Here is a 13976-nt window from a genome sequence, read left to right as displayed (position 1 = left end):
AACAGTTTGGCTTTCCACGTCCACGTTTGAGTGACTTGTTGAAGCTCCGACTGTGACCAAGGCTAAAATGAAACGTAGGGATGGATTTAAATGCTACACATAACATCCTGTTGATAAACTAAAAAGCGTGAAGACAAACATAAGCGCTTTCATTTTCCAGCCAGGAAGAGAAAATGAGACAGCATAAATACAAATGTATTGTGGCACTGAGCATAAATCCTGATAGAATCAGGCATTTGCTAGGCACCCTGGGTGCTAAAAACACAGAAAATCTCCATCTTATCCCAACAAATACCTGCACACTAATCAATATTAAACTTAACCTTAGACTCCTGTTGTTTTTTCAAATGTCTCACATAATAAAGCAATTTTGCACATTTACATCCTCAGTTAAAAGAACTACCCCTGCAGTAAAGTCAACAGGAACACATCATACATCCACAAGCGGCTCATTCTCCCAGCCCCGCAGCGTACAGTATTTCACAGCTCTAACGCTCTTTAATTCTCTCCTCTGGCTGACCTCTCTCTCCCTGACAGACCTGTAAATTGCCGTGACTGTGGGTGAGCCATGCAGGCTGCCTCTCTGCCGATGCCAAAACTAACACCACTGTTAATAATGAGAAGTAGTGCACCCTCAACATACTTCACACCTCAGAAAAGTCTGCAGTAATGTCCACTGCTGAGGTAACACCATGTGTGTGGCTGCACAATAAGCACTACATTGACATTCCCTGGTTCTAAAAGAAGCTGGCTATGTGTAACAATGCTGCTTGCCTGTTTGCCAACCCTCTACAAGACACTAATTTCAAAGCAGTCTGATGCTGCGAGATGGAGACCTGATGAAATGGCCTCTGTCCCTGTGTCATTCTGCTAATGCTGCTAACGACTTCACAGGCTCGTTAACCAACACAGCCTTTTTAACTAGGGACACTTGGAGGACTCGAATGACAGAAGTGGTGGGAGGTGTTTTACTGCAGTTTGAAGTAGTGGCGGGCAACACCAGCTTCAAAGGTCATGTCCTGAGTCTGACTGAATGATCTTGCTTTGCCCGTCATCATCACCATCAACAATAATTATAATCCACAGTAAAAAAACAAAGAATGTAATGTAATGCAAGCCTGCTCTATCTTAGACTATTATAACTTTGAAATAAACAAAAATACGTATATTTCTTGTACTGCCATCTAATCTACTGAACTGTAAGTGAAAACAGAACAAAGCAGTGCCCTTGCGGGCAAATCATTGTGCAGGTCATTGGTTTTCCAAAGACATCTCTGTAGAATTCCTTCCTACTCCTCACTTTATTGATTGTGCGGCCTGCATTCAGACGAGGGTGTTTGGCTGGGGGAGCCTCAGATGTCATAGTGCAAGTGGTGGTTTAAGGTTAACCCCTCCACAGTAGCCTTTGTACCTCACTGACAAATAGTTTGTACTTGAGTAAAACCCCCTACAGCTCACCATCTCTCTCTCTCTCTCTCTCTCTCTCTCTTTCATTCACTTAATGCAGCCAATTCTTGGGATGCTCTTTCCAGGCCCTTTTCTACATTGGATGTTTTCTTTGATGGTCCTTGCATGGGCCATCCATTGCCTTGTGCACCCACACTTTCGATCAATACATTTTGCTTTACATATTACTTGCTCAGTGCATTAATCTGTTGATTTGACTGCGGTATACACGGCAACCTTGAGTCTAGGAGTCAGGCTAAGGGCTGCTTTTCAGGCAGGCCCTCTCATTGTGACGCCATCACATCAATATATAGAGCAAATTGCGTATAGAAAAGAGATGATGAAAAATCAACAAAACATACATACAGGGCACAGGCACTCACAACATGTGTGCTGACGTTGGCAAAAAAGACAACATTTTGCCAGTGGGAGAAGCACTGAGAGTAAACATTTAACTGAAAAACATGGATTGGAGCAAAGTCGCTGTTCATTTTGAAACTAAACCCCTCTGCAGAGTGTATCGAGAACCTAATTGGAATTCATTTAATTGTTTATTCATGGTCAAACGATCAGATTGAAATGATTCAATGGGGATGAGAAAAAAAGTGAGCCAAATGACTTATTTTCAGCGGTTTAGTTTGAGCTCATACAACAGCCCAAGTAAATGAATATAACAAATAAATCATTCCTTCCCAAGTCCTCATGAGGCCTCCTGAGGTATCCAAATGTAGAACTGTGTAAGCTTGTTATTGCCCAAATAAACTTGTTATTGCCTGGCTTGATAGACAAAATAGACAATGTGGATCACAATTGTATACCTGTACACCAGTTAATACAAAGTAAGATAACATAGACAGATTAAAGGTTGAGTTGTTGTTAAGGTATCAATTCTCAGTATGAAGGGTGCAACTCTACAAAAACAACACCAAGACACAATTCTGGTTGTGGCCTGAGGCAATTGTAGTGCTTACAATTTTGGCTGTAGTCCATCTCAGGCCTGGGTCTTTCCTCATATTCACTCTCTGTGGACTGTGATTGGCTTTAGGCTTCACTAATAGCTCCCCCCCGGGGGATGCAGGAAATTAAGTCATTTTAAGGACCATTGGCCTTAAGCCCCAGCAGCAGGCACAGAGACACTGGGGGCCATTTAGTGTAAAAAGGACAAGGTGTTAACAGCTAACTACAGATCTATTACGACCTTTACAGAGACAGAGAGGAAGGGAGGTAAAAAAATAAATAAATGGCGGGATGATTGGAGGGTGAAAGGTCATTTACTAGATTTTATGCTTTGGAGAAAGAAATTAGTAAAAGAAAAGTGAAGCAAGAACTTCATAATGCCTCTAACTGTACTTCAAACATTGCAGCAATGCAGAGGTCTGATGATAGTCATTATCACAATGTAAGAACTGTAAAACCTGTAATTAGTATGCAATATACTGTAATGTCACTTCGGAACAAAAGGGTAGCGCAGGCAGAACTGGTGGTCATAATTAAGTTTTAATAGATGTCCTTGAACTAAAGGAATAAAAGAACTACAAATGACTGTTATTGGTTTTATGACTTGAGACACCACATTCCAGTTCTGCCCATTCAAGCCACTTTGACTTTGAGAAGGGGGAATGCATGACCAGTACAAAGCAAAAAAGCCTTCAGTGCAACATTGTCCCCTGAGAGAGGATTCCTCTTTGAACTTTATCATCTTTTTCAGCATGTGTGTCAAAGTGCATTTGTTTACGAGTACAGAAAGATCATCCTCATCCCAAAGTGAGAACAACCCAATCATGTCAAGATAAAAAAGGATAAACTATAAATGTACATGTACATGTTATTGAAATGCACACTATTGTAATAATAATTTTAATACACAACTATTGTGTATTAAAAGTATAGACGAAATAAATAATATTGCAATTTAAAAACAATAATATTCCATTTTCACGGCACTGCTTCTACAGGCTACATATGGAATGCACTCAAGTTTGTTGTGGTTTAATCCTTTTCTATTACATCTACCTGTTTTAAGAATAAAAAATATCCTCAAATTAATCTTTTCTCCAATGCCTTCTACTTCCATTCTCCCTTACTGCAGCACTGCTGTACACACCAAGTGAACATATGCTTTCTTCACTGTAGTCTCTGAAAGTCCAGGAAGATCACCATCACAGTGTTTGCTCCCCGACACACACACTTGAATAATATATGTCTGCCCTTCTCTACAATTCTTTGATTTGTTAATTATGATAAACCTGGTAGGGGTCTGGTGATTGGTGACACAGTGAGGAAAGCCCTGGGTGTTTTACTACACACGACTGGGATGGGAGACAATAAAGTCAGAATGAAAAAACCTGAGGGTGAATTTCCCTCCCTTATTTCGCTTCGTCACCTTTAAATATTAAAACAAAAAACAAGTTTAATAAGAGCGCTGAGCTGTGGGAAGCTGCAAAGAGGGGAAAAAATGTCTGAGAAGTGGAAAATCCCAAGTGACTCATCATGTCTCAGTGTTTGCGGTTTGTACAATGTCTGGGATGTTGTAGGAAAACACTGAAAGAGATGCACAACAACATATATTAAAAAAACATCTTGTACAGTAATGCATAGCTGAACAATGTCATAATCAGATCAATAGCTCAATGTAATGTAATTAATCTTGTAAATCAAAGTGCACCCAAACCGACCTGCTCTATAGGATTAAAATTATTCTACTGACCTTAAGGCCCACAAAGACACTCATCAGAAAGCGAGCCATTATTTACTAAATCTAAGTGATTTACGCAAATCCATTCCGGCAGATTGAGCCTACATTTGTATAGATCTATTGATGAGGTGCCACTGTTCACAAGATCTATGGAACGGCCCAGTTCTCTAATCATACAACTCGTTAAACTGTCATCACAATGGAATTAAAGGCAATTGAATGGCAAGACGCTGACACGTCGTCTCAACATGCCATGGTTACATAAATGACTAATGCTATGTTTTCAGAAAGGCTTTAGTAGTTACTTAAGACAAGAGAAAAATAGCACTAGTATGTATTCATTCCTATTTGTGCAATGCCCCAACCTGTCAGAAATTAATGATATTCTATTTCTTCCTCTGTAGTATGATGACAACTACACTTATAACACAAACACTTATTTTACCTCTGCATTTCAACTCCACTACTTCAGCTATTGTTAATATCATATTTATCCTTGATTACATCAATTATATGTCCCTTTGAGTTAGGTAAGTAAGAGGCAAACTAAATAGATGGTTTCCCTACCCTGGTACTTAAAATGTTTATATTAGACGATGGAATAATTCATGCCTTTATTCACCCCAACAAATCCTCCAAAATGAGACATTGAATATATGCTGACATGCACTACCAATCTTTGCACAGTAACTAGAGCTAAATGCCTAATTACAGTTTCCTAAATGAGATTCAATGTTCTGTGTGAATGACTGAATGCTGTGAATGCCTCTTCTAAAATAACTGCATGATTAGGCAGTGCTGTGAAGCAAAGGCTGATGCAACGTTGGAGAGAAAGAGATACAATTAGCATTTATCTCTGAAGTCCTCCTGAAGAATTCCCAGGGGACATTACTTTTCGTAAACAACTTCAATTTCTATTGGCTTATTCCCCCTTGCCCCCCCCTTTTTAATACAAGTGCATCAGAGGCACTTCTGTTTGTGTCAGTGTTGTCGAAGAGGAACATCTATTCCTGGACAGGAGCACGGCTCTGTCTTAGTCTTAGTCTTATCAGTGTAAGAGCGGCGACCGACAACAGATTGCTCCGATATGGAAGAAAGAAGGATGGAGGAAAGAGAGCATGAAAGACAGAAAAGGAGGAGAGATCTAAAACAACGAGTAATGACTCACAGTAATGAACACTAGAAAGAAGGCTATACAAAGCTGTTTATGGACATATCTTTTATGGTGAACACAGGGCCTTAAATGACTATTTCTATGAGTCAAATCTTTCGAAAATTACTATTTGATGGATGAATCAATAAAGACGACTTTCCACACTGCCTGGCAATGATTCGAAACTGATGTATTATCATGAAAGTGCACAGGACGAACAAGACAACTCATTTTCAGAGGCTTTAGTTGGTAATAGGGACTGGAGTAACAGCTCCAGTAAGGATCACCATAGTGACCGGAAATATGACTGTGCTCTTTTGTGCTGAACTGACTTTAATGGATGAAACTTTTCAGCCTCAAGTTGATTCCCAGCAGAACAAAGTTCAGGCTGAAAAGCTGAAGAACCATAACAACCAAGTGTCTTACAAGACCTACCATACTGTCTTGAGCCATTGCAGACAATGGAAATGATTCCGCAGCAACTTTCTCTATTACTCAGTGTAAGCGAAACAAATGAGAAAAAAAGCAAGCCTGAATCGAAACAAAAACCAAACAAAACATAAAATACTCCAGCAGGAAGAACAATGTTTGTGCTGTGACGAAGATCACTCCATCCACACACACACAACATGCAGCTATTGCTCTGTCTGAGAACACACACACGCCACACTAGGATCAGCGCCATCTGAGTGCACACACACATACAACTAATGAGATGATCGTTGCCTTTAGTGAGCAAAAAAAACAGATGACAAAGACACCATTCTGAGTGCAGTCGAGTATCTTAGTCATATTTATCGGAGACTGGTTGGGGAGTACAAAAATGTTCCGGTTTTGGATTGTCGCTGGATCCTGAACAGACTAGACGGAGCCGGGGAATGCTAAGGTGTCTTTATTTCCCATTTCCCCCTTTAGGCCATTGTAGGCTTAATATAATTAACACGTTTATCAGTAGTAATCAACTTGGTTAAATTAACATGTGTTGCTAGGTTATTAATGTGTGTTGGTTTGTTTTAATGCAATATAATTTTTTTAATTACACAGTGTAATGGATTCACTGCAGGCCTGCTTTTACCAAGGTGGCTAGACGATGTGACTGATTAAACCCACTGTTTGTTGCATACCGGTGTGCTGTGCATGTACTTTTCCCCAGAGGATTTCATGAATGTGGTAATGCTGGTGGTCCAAAATGATGTGGAAACCCTGGTGTTGGAAAAAATTTCACATGTCCCTGCTTTGAGAAATGGCTTTCTATTGAGGAGAGAAGGAACTATGAGAAACTAGAGAGAAACACATCTTTTTTAAACTCTACACCTCTTGTGCCGATACTCAATGTTACCAACACACTGAATGTAGGGAAGTCTAACAGGTACAGTAACATGAACACTTCAAATGTCGTCTGTCTTCTCCGTTGAACTGCTTTAATGTATTGATCGATGCTGTAGCCACACTGAACTAAAAAGACAATACTGACAGCCACAAGCAGATTACAGGATGAGTGACAAGATACAGGAACAAAGTGATTGCATCATTGATCCTAATGATGTGACAGAACAGCTGCAGCTAAACTGTACGACTGATGGGCTCCAAGTTAGCCGGAAGTTACTTTAATGAACACATTTACTGAAATGACTGTTGACAACCCTTTGTCCACACTGACGGTGCAGTAGATATGTCCAATTACATAAAGGGTGATTGCTGTCCTGGATTTCTGTCGCATCAGCGAGAAAGCACAGCTGGTAAATCTGGAGACAGAATTTCATTGGGCACTTCCTTCCCTTTTTTCATCGTCATTGGCTGGCTTTTTAATTTAAACACGCATGATAAATCACAGGAGCATTACACGATACTGTAGGAAGATCCATGTAAACATATGGCTCAAAGCATACAAGCAGAGTTTGTGATGAGCATTATATTTTAACAAAACAGCAATCTGGCACTGTACATGTGCACTGAAAGAAACAACTGCTACAGATGTCATTACTGAGCAAGAGAAATGCTTTTCCCATCATGATGTACAGCCTCTTCTGTCTTCCACCGGACTGGAGGGCAAGTGTGAGTGAGCAACAGCGCAATCAGGATGGATCAGATATTCTCCATGATTGCCAAGCTGTCACATCACTGAATATAGATGCCATGTAATGTAATTTAAACAGTGTGGAACAAATGTGAAGAAACTGGCACCATTAGCAGATCAGTTTTTCAGGTAGAGAAATACAAGGTGCAATCTGATCACTTCAAGTTAACCGAGTATAAAACATACAGGGCCTGAACCGCTAGTTTCGCTTTATGACACGGGAACAGCAGTGTATGTACAACTACAACCCTATGTGTTTGTGTTCTCCATATATGAATGAATTTGATGCTAGACTCAAAAGCACAGACAGATGACCAATAACATGCCTGAAAGTTTCTTGCCAACTGCCAATTTAAATACCATTTATTAGATTGGCAGATGTCTTTATTCACAAGCATTCGTGTTAGGTAACCTTAATGTCTTTGGCACATGAAGGAAACCCACTGAGACATGATGAAAACATGCAAACGCCGCATAGAAATGTCCCCCACTGGGATTGAATCCAGGAAGAGGTTCCTATAGAGCGAATGATAAATACCAACCCACTGGGGGAGACAAAGCATCATTTCCATACAGAAATAAGAGTGTATCATACATGCTGGTTGAATCAGATGGGAAATGGAACATCTGTGCATTTGAATTGATCCCAGATGTGATGTAAAGCACACAGCACAACTCTGTGTTCATGCCTTTGAGAGGTTTGTTCACAGGAAAACAAGAGAATTCCTCCACAGCCACATCTGATTGGCATTCCTGGATTTAGTATTTTGCCCATTAATGTGCAATTTCACAGTCAGTGTTAGTGGTGAAAGGTGTGAGGTTTGAGTTTTCTCCTCCGGTGTTTAAGAACTGTTTACATTACTGCCATTTCCACCTCCCTGCATTTTTCATCCTTTTTAACCTTCATTAATCAAATGAGTTTCATCATGAACAGCCCATAATTACAACACAGGACGGAGGTATTGGAATAGGAACAGCCATTCATCAAGTATCCTGCTGCCAGCAGTTCATTTGAAGATAGAAAGAAAAACATTTAGTAATCGATACAAGTCTTCCAGCACAAATGTTACGATCTCCATTTAATTGTACAATCACTTCCTCTTCATTTATCTTATCTTTCCTTTCACTGCCCTTTGATATCCTTTTTAGATTTAATGACATATACATCATTGCTCAAAACAAGATGGAGGATATATAAGCCCATTAGGCATGTTTATGCTGAATATTTTGTGTTGCCTACCTGCCAGGAATGTCATTTATGTTCTCCTGCAAATTATTAATCTGTCTGCAATCCCAACTGACCTCCCACCATCCACATTGCCAAGCTACCCCCTCTGCAACATCATCAGCTTACCTGCATAACTTGACTGCCCCCAAACTAGACTACCTGTATGAGCTGCTGCCCCAGGTGAGACTCTCAATAATAGGACTGCACTGTATTGCGCTTTTATCCTTCTCTCTGTCTTTCTCTGCCTGTCTCTCTCCCTCTTCTCTGGAGTTTTGCCATGTCTTCCCGAAGAGCTTTGGGCGGGGTCGTACATTTTCCTAATGTTGTGGGCCTGTAAAGCCCTTTGAGACATTGAATGTGATTTTGGGCTATACAAATAAAGTTGACTTGACAATGAACTGCAGCCCTAGGACTCTTAGTCTTAAATGGCCAACTTTTAAGAAGACAACAGAATACAGGCAATCCCAAGCCAACACATTAATTGCTATAGAAGGCAATGTGAAAGTGAAGTTGAGGTCCTTGGTTAATTTCTTTGTCAGTGTTGTCAGTTCATATAGTCTCCATCTCCCCAGAGGATTTGCTACAGAACAGCAGGGGAAACCCCAACTGAGATATCTGACAACATAACAGGCAGTAAGAGGGAAATTACAGAGATGACCCAAGGTTACAACGTGGCTGACGGCACAGATGAAAAATGGAGGACCCAAGAGGATCTGCTAGTGTTACTTATGATAAGTGCTGAGCCTGACACACAAGGACGAGCACAAGGACTAATGAGGCATAGTAGAGGCAAGTGTTTGTGCCCCTCAACTACATTTTGTGTGCGATTGGTGACACTTAGTTTTAGGGGCTGTTTAGCAGCGTAGTAATAAAAGAGAATGCAAAAATAAACACTAATAACTACTGTGTAACCGTAGCATTGGTTAATGGATAAGTTATGGTCACACAGCCACGTTAAGTACAATAAGGCCAGGACAGATTCCAGTGCAGAACTAAAGCGGAAAGAAATCGGGAGTACTTGGTTGATAGAAAAAAGAAAACAGCTTAAGTAAAATATCCAAGTAGTTGACATAAAGTGAAGGCACAACAGACCCAGCACAAGGCTGTGAGCTGAGGCAAACATTTAGCAGTAGCTTGCCAGTTGCCAATTCATTCACTGCACATCAGGCTATAACAACCAACCACAATGTAAAAGGTTTGGGAGCCGAGTATTGGAAAAATAAATTTGGAAAAACAAATATATACTCAAAGCCTTAAAATAGTACTAGGAGGGGGGGGGGGGGGGGGGAGGCAGGGCTGTGGCTTTGAAGCAGTGCTGCATCCACCAAATATTCACCTCACCAAAAAAGATGGAACCACAGTGACTCAGATAATGAAGTCATACTCATTGGAATGATTTTTTGGACAGCACAGGAAAACCTTGAAACTATGATAAAATACAATACTTAGTACAAGATTATGCTGAAAATAAATAACTGCGTCAACTACAATTCATTTTGGTCCATAATTGGGACTTTAAGGAGATTACACTGGTGTAAGAAGTTGTCAATCGACCTTCATATATTGTACCTTTTCATTCAAACTGTTATTGCTGAAATACAAAACCATACCTTACCGAGTATTTTTTAAAAGTCTCTATCATCTAGATATGGCACAGCCTGTATTCAGTTTCAAGCCCTGTAGAAGTTTAGATAATAGTCACTACACAGTCACAGCCTTGTTGAGTACGGGACACACAAATTGAAAGTGTCCATTGATGCCTAAAGGACAGGGGGGAAAAACAAGCTTCAGCTCTTCTTAAATACTATTTTTTTTCTGTCCTTTGCAGTTTAAACTGTCAGAAGACGAGAGCGAGCTCTCATAAAAAAATGAAAAAAGCAAGCTGGGGGACTGTCATTCTTTGTTCTGGTGAAGGGGAAAACAGTGCTTGTGTCTGAAAGTCTCCGAGACGTGTTACATCACAAAGGGACACGAGAGAAAACATCTTTGATAGGCATGGTTATGCGACCGCTGAGTCCTGAAGTTAATTGAAGTTTTTGACAGGCTTCAACCTTCTAAACATTAACCAAAGTAATGTCTAGTAATTAAGATCACAGCTTAAAATTGGACAGCAGTGACACACTGCTGTCCAAGCAGTGTCTTAGCCAGAACCATTGACATAACCCGCTGCCAAACGGTGGCATAATAATGGAATAGTGCCTGAGAATTCACCATATGACTGGAACACTAGCACTGATACACAACCAGGTCATATTACAATGTTTCCTAAGAGCACAAGGCTTTGCTTTCCTCGCGTACCAATAGATGAAGAGAATCTTGATACACACACACACACACACACACACACACACACACACACACACACACACACACACACACACACACACACACACACACACACACACACACACACACACACACACACACACACACACACACACACACACACACACACACACACACACCTATTAGACAGACTCTGGAGATGGAAGTGCTCTAGATGGATTTTAGATGACGTAAATTGCAAGGTAATGCTGTTATTAACCAATAACAGAAGCATAATTACCTCCTTATGATCCATCAAAACCAAAAATAAATCTATCTGAATGCTTTTGTGCATGATGCACACTGATATAATAGCTTGTAGATCAAGAAGTACAGGAAATAAGTTTGGTGGGTTGAGAAGGGGGTTCTTTAAGTGTGTTACACAGTGATCTTGGATAAGGACACAATAGCACAAAAATGCCTTTATCAGCAGTTTTAGCTTAAACCCAGGAGACTCCAGACTCGTTCTGCCAGCAGAAACATCTGCTAAATGTATGAGTGCAGCCTGAAACTTGACCAAATGGGCTAACATTTCATGAAAAAAGTGCCCCGGTTTTATGCATCGTCGGCCGAATAATGCGCTATGTGCAGAACTGGGTTACAGAAGAAAAATTAGCCTTTGTGGCATGAGTGGCCTGGTGCCCCCTGGATATAAGATTTACAGCTACAGTAAATGAAAGAAAGGCGCTTTCACAGGACATCTAAAAGTATACTTGGGTCATAATTGACATAATCTCTGTTCACTACTTTCTCCCCTGCAGGCAATACAATGAGGTTTGTTGCAATGGAAGCCATTCTGGAGTGGACACTTTTTTTTGTAAACATATTCACATCAATTGAAAGCAGGTCAGCCAGCAGTTACAGTAAACGTGCCCCTGTGGATGTAGCTGCAAGCTACAGTTAGGCACTTAGCAAATTATCCGAGCATTCAGTGTGTTACAACTGGAATGCAATAATGGCCAGTTAATGTCACCCTGGCAACAACAAGCTGGGAAAGTGTCTCTTGGAAAACAAGGTTCAGGGCCTTGACTCAGTCATGTCCGCCCACCTATTCCTGATGTTGTCATCTCACCATGCTGCTGGCTACTGCAGCGGCTGACAGTGGCTTATCAGCAGCTGCCAATTATAAACATGGGAATCTTATCAGCAGTAGCCAATTATGACCCAGGGAGTTGTTGTGAGGATATGTCAACAGCTCGGTGAACTTGGTGCAGCTCTTATCTGGCCACGCTTCTCGATCCAGGCAGCTTCGAGTCTGCTGTCAAAGTAACAACCGTCGGTGCAATGTCGTGACAAGAGCAGCGGAAGGCAAGTGTTCAGAAGAGGAAGCTTTCCAGTAAGAATTCACACTTCCTCCAGACTGTAATATTTTCGTACGCTTTGACAGTTGGTGACTAGACTCCTACAAAATTCACTCATTATGGACTTGGCCCCAGCTGGGTTTGTGTTCAGTCTGCATACAGAAGCTGACAAGATATTAAAACCAAATCAAAGACAAATGAGAAGTGTGGAACACAATGCATTTGCCTCTGTAACAAAGGCTTCTCAGATTGATTATGGTGAAAGATTAAAAAAACAGTTAGTCCTTTTTCAAAACTCCCTGAGGCAGAGAACAAAAAGAATATATTATTTTCCACTTTCAAACATCTGTTCACCTATCTCCTCTCAGGAATCAATAACATGCTTCAGCAGCTGTTCTCTATAATATCTGAAAACCCACAAATAGAGGTGTCGAAATGCATTGTTTGGATTTTCTATCCAATCATGGAGCACTTATCTGAACGGCTGTTTTGATACCAACTAAAAATCGCAAAGCTACTTTAATTACTTCCTTCCATTTTCATTCAGTATCCAACTTAAACGGTTACTCATGTCTGCGTCATGTTTTTGTTTCTCCTGTCTGCCACTACTTAGGACAGTAATAGGAAAATTGAGAGGGTATGCTATGACAATTCCACTCTTGTGACACAGGCACATAAAAAACCCCCACACATCAACTAGTTAATGTATCACAAATCTTGGAGAAACATGGAAGCTTAGGTTGCTTTTAAGACCATATACCGTCCAAGCCAGTGGCCTCCTCAGCGTCAATGAACAGTGAATGAGTCATGGTCTAGTGCTTCTGTACTAAGGGTTTTAGAATGGAGGTCATTGTGGTTATTTCAGTGGCTCATCTTTCCTATAATGGCGGCATGGTCCACTTAAGCTATGAAATACTCACAAAGGCAGAAATGTGGAGCTTCTGGAGAGGGAAAATGTGATACCTCGTTCTCCCTTTTCCATTGGATCACAAAACACTATTTCCCTGTGGTGTAGTGTGATGTGACCTTATGCATTTCCATTGGTAATCTTTCATAGGTAATACATGGGCTAAACAGTGAACATTTCCATCTGCTGTGCTGCAGGACAAAATGACTGGCTCAGAATGTTTGGTCAAGCAGTTCGACACTCAGACATTTACTCATCTAAAAAGCCTCACACTTTTCCTGGAACTGTAATGAGATCTGTTGTGTTGAAAATGGAAACCCTACCACTACCCTACTTTCTACTGAGGCCTTACTTCAAACCTTAAGAACCCTTGAAAGCTTCTAATGTGACGCAGTTACTCTGACATAGTCAACTTTGAACTGCCGTCTAGATTTCTTGCATTTTTGGAATGCGTTTCCATTTCAAATCAGTTTCAAATACTGAGAAGGGAGTGTTAGATGTGACCACAGCAGATGATGATTGGATTTGATCAAGACTGGTCATGGCACATGCGTTCACACCTGCTGCCCACAGATTTTATGCAGGAAGTATGAACGAGACAAAAGTTAACTTTTACTTCCCTGTGTCAACAACAAAGTTGTCCTTTTTCCTGCCCATTAGAATAGAGACCTTTACCTGAAAGCAACATAAGGCCGAGTGTAGAGGGATGGCTAGATAAACAAACCTGATGGAGAAGTAATGAAAACTACTTAAAAGATGCTTAGCGGGTTTCTTGATAAATGGCTAAAACTGTTCTGGTCAATACCCTAATATAACAAACATTGGAATTTAACAACCCAATCAT

At 40.6% G+C, this 13976-nt stretch overlaps 1 protein-coding gene across 4 annotated transcripts in view; it reads right to left on the bottom strand.

The window, feature by feature from the left end:
* LOC142999399 (ecto-NOX disulfide-thiol exchanger 2-like) overlaps window positions 1-13976 on the bottom strand; it is a 131415-nt gene that overhangs the window by 43407 nt on the left and 74032 nt on the right. The window lies entirely within an intron of this gene.

Source organism: Genypterus blacodes, unplaced genomic scaffold, assembly GCF_046128005.1.
Source record: "Genypterus blacodes isolate CSIRO-AG114 ecotype Tasmania unplaced genomic scaffold, CSIRO-AGI_Gbla_v1 ptg000044l_1, whole genome shotgun sequence".
NCBI classification, from domain to species: Eukaryota; Metazoa; Chordata; class Actinopteri; order Ophidiiformes; family Ophidiidae; genus Genypterus; species Genypterus blacodes.
The sequence above is the reverse complement of the archived record's forward strand: the minus strand, read 5'-3'. Positions and strand labels throughout refer to the sequence as shown.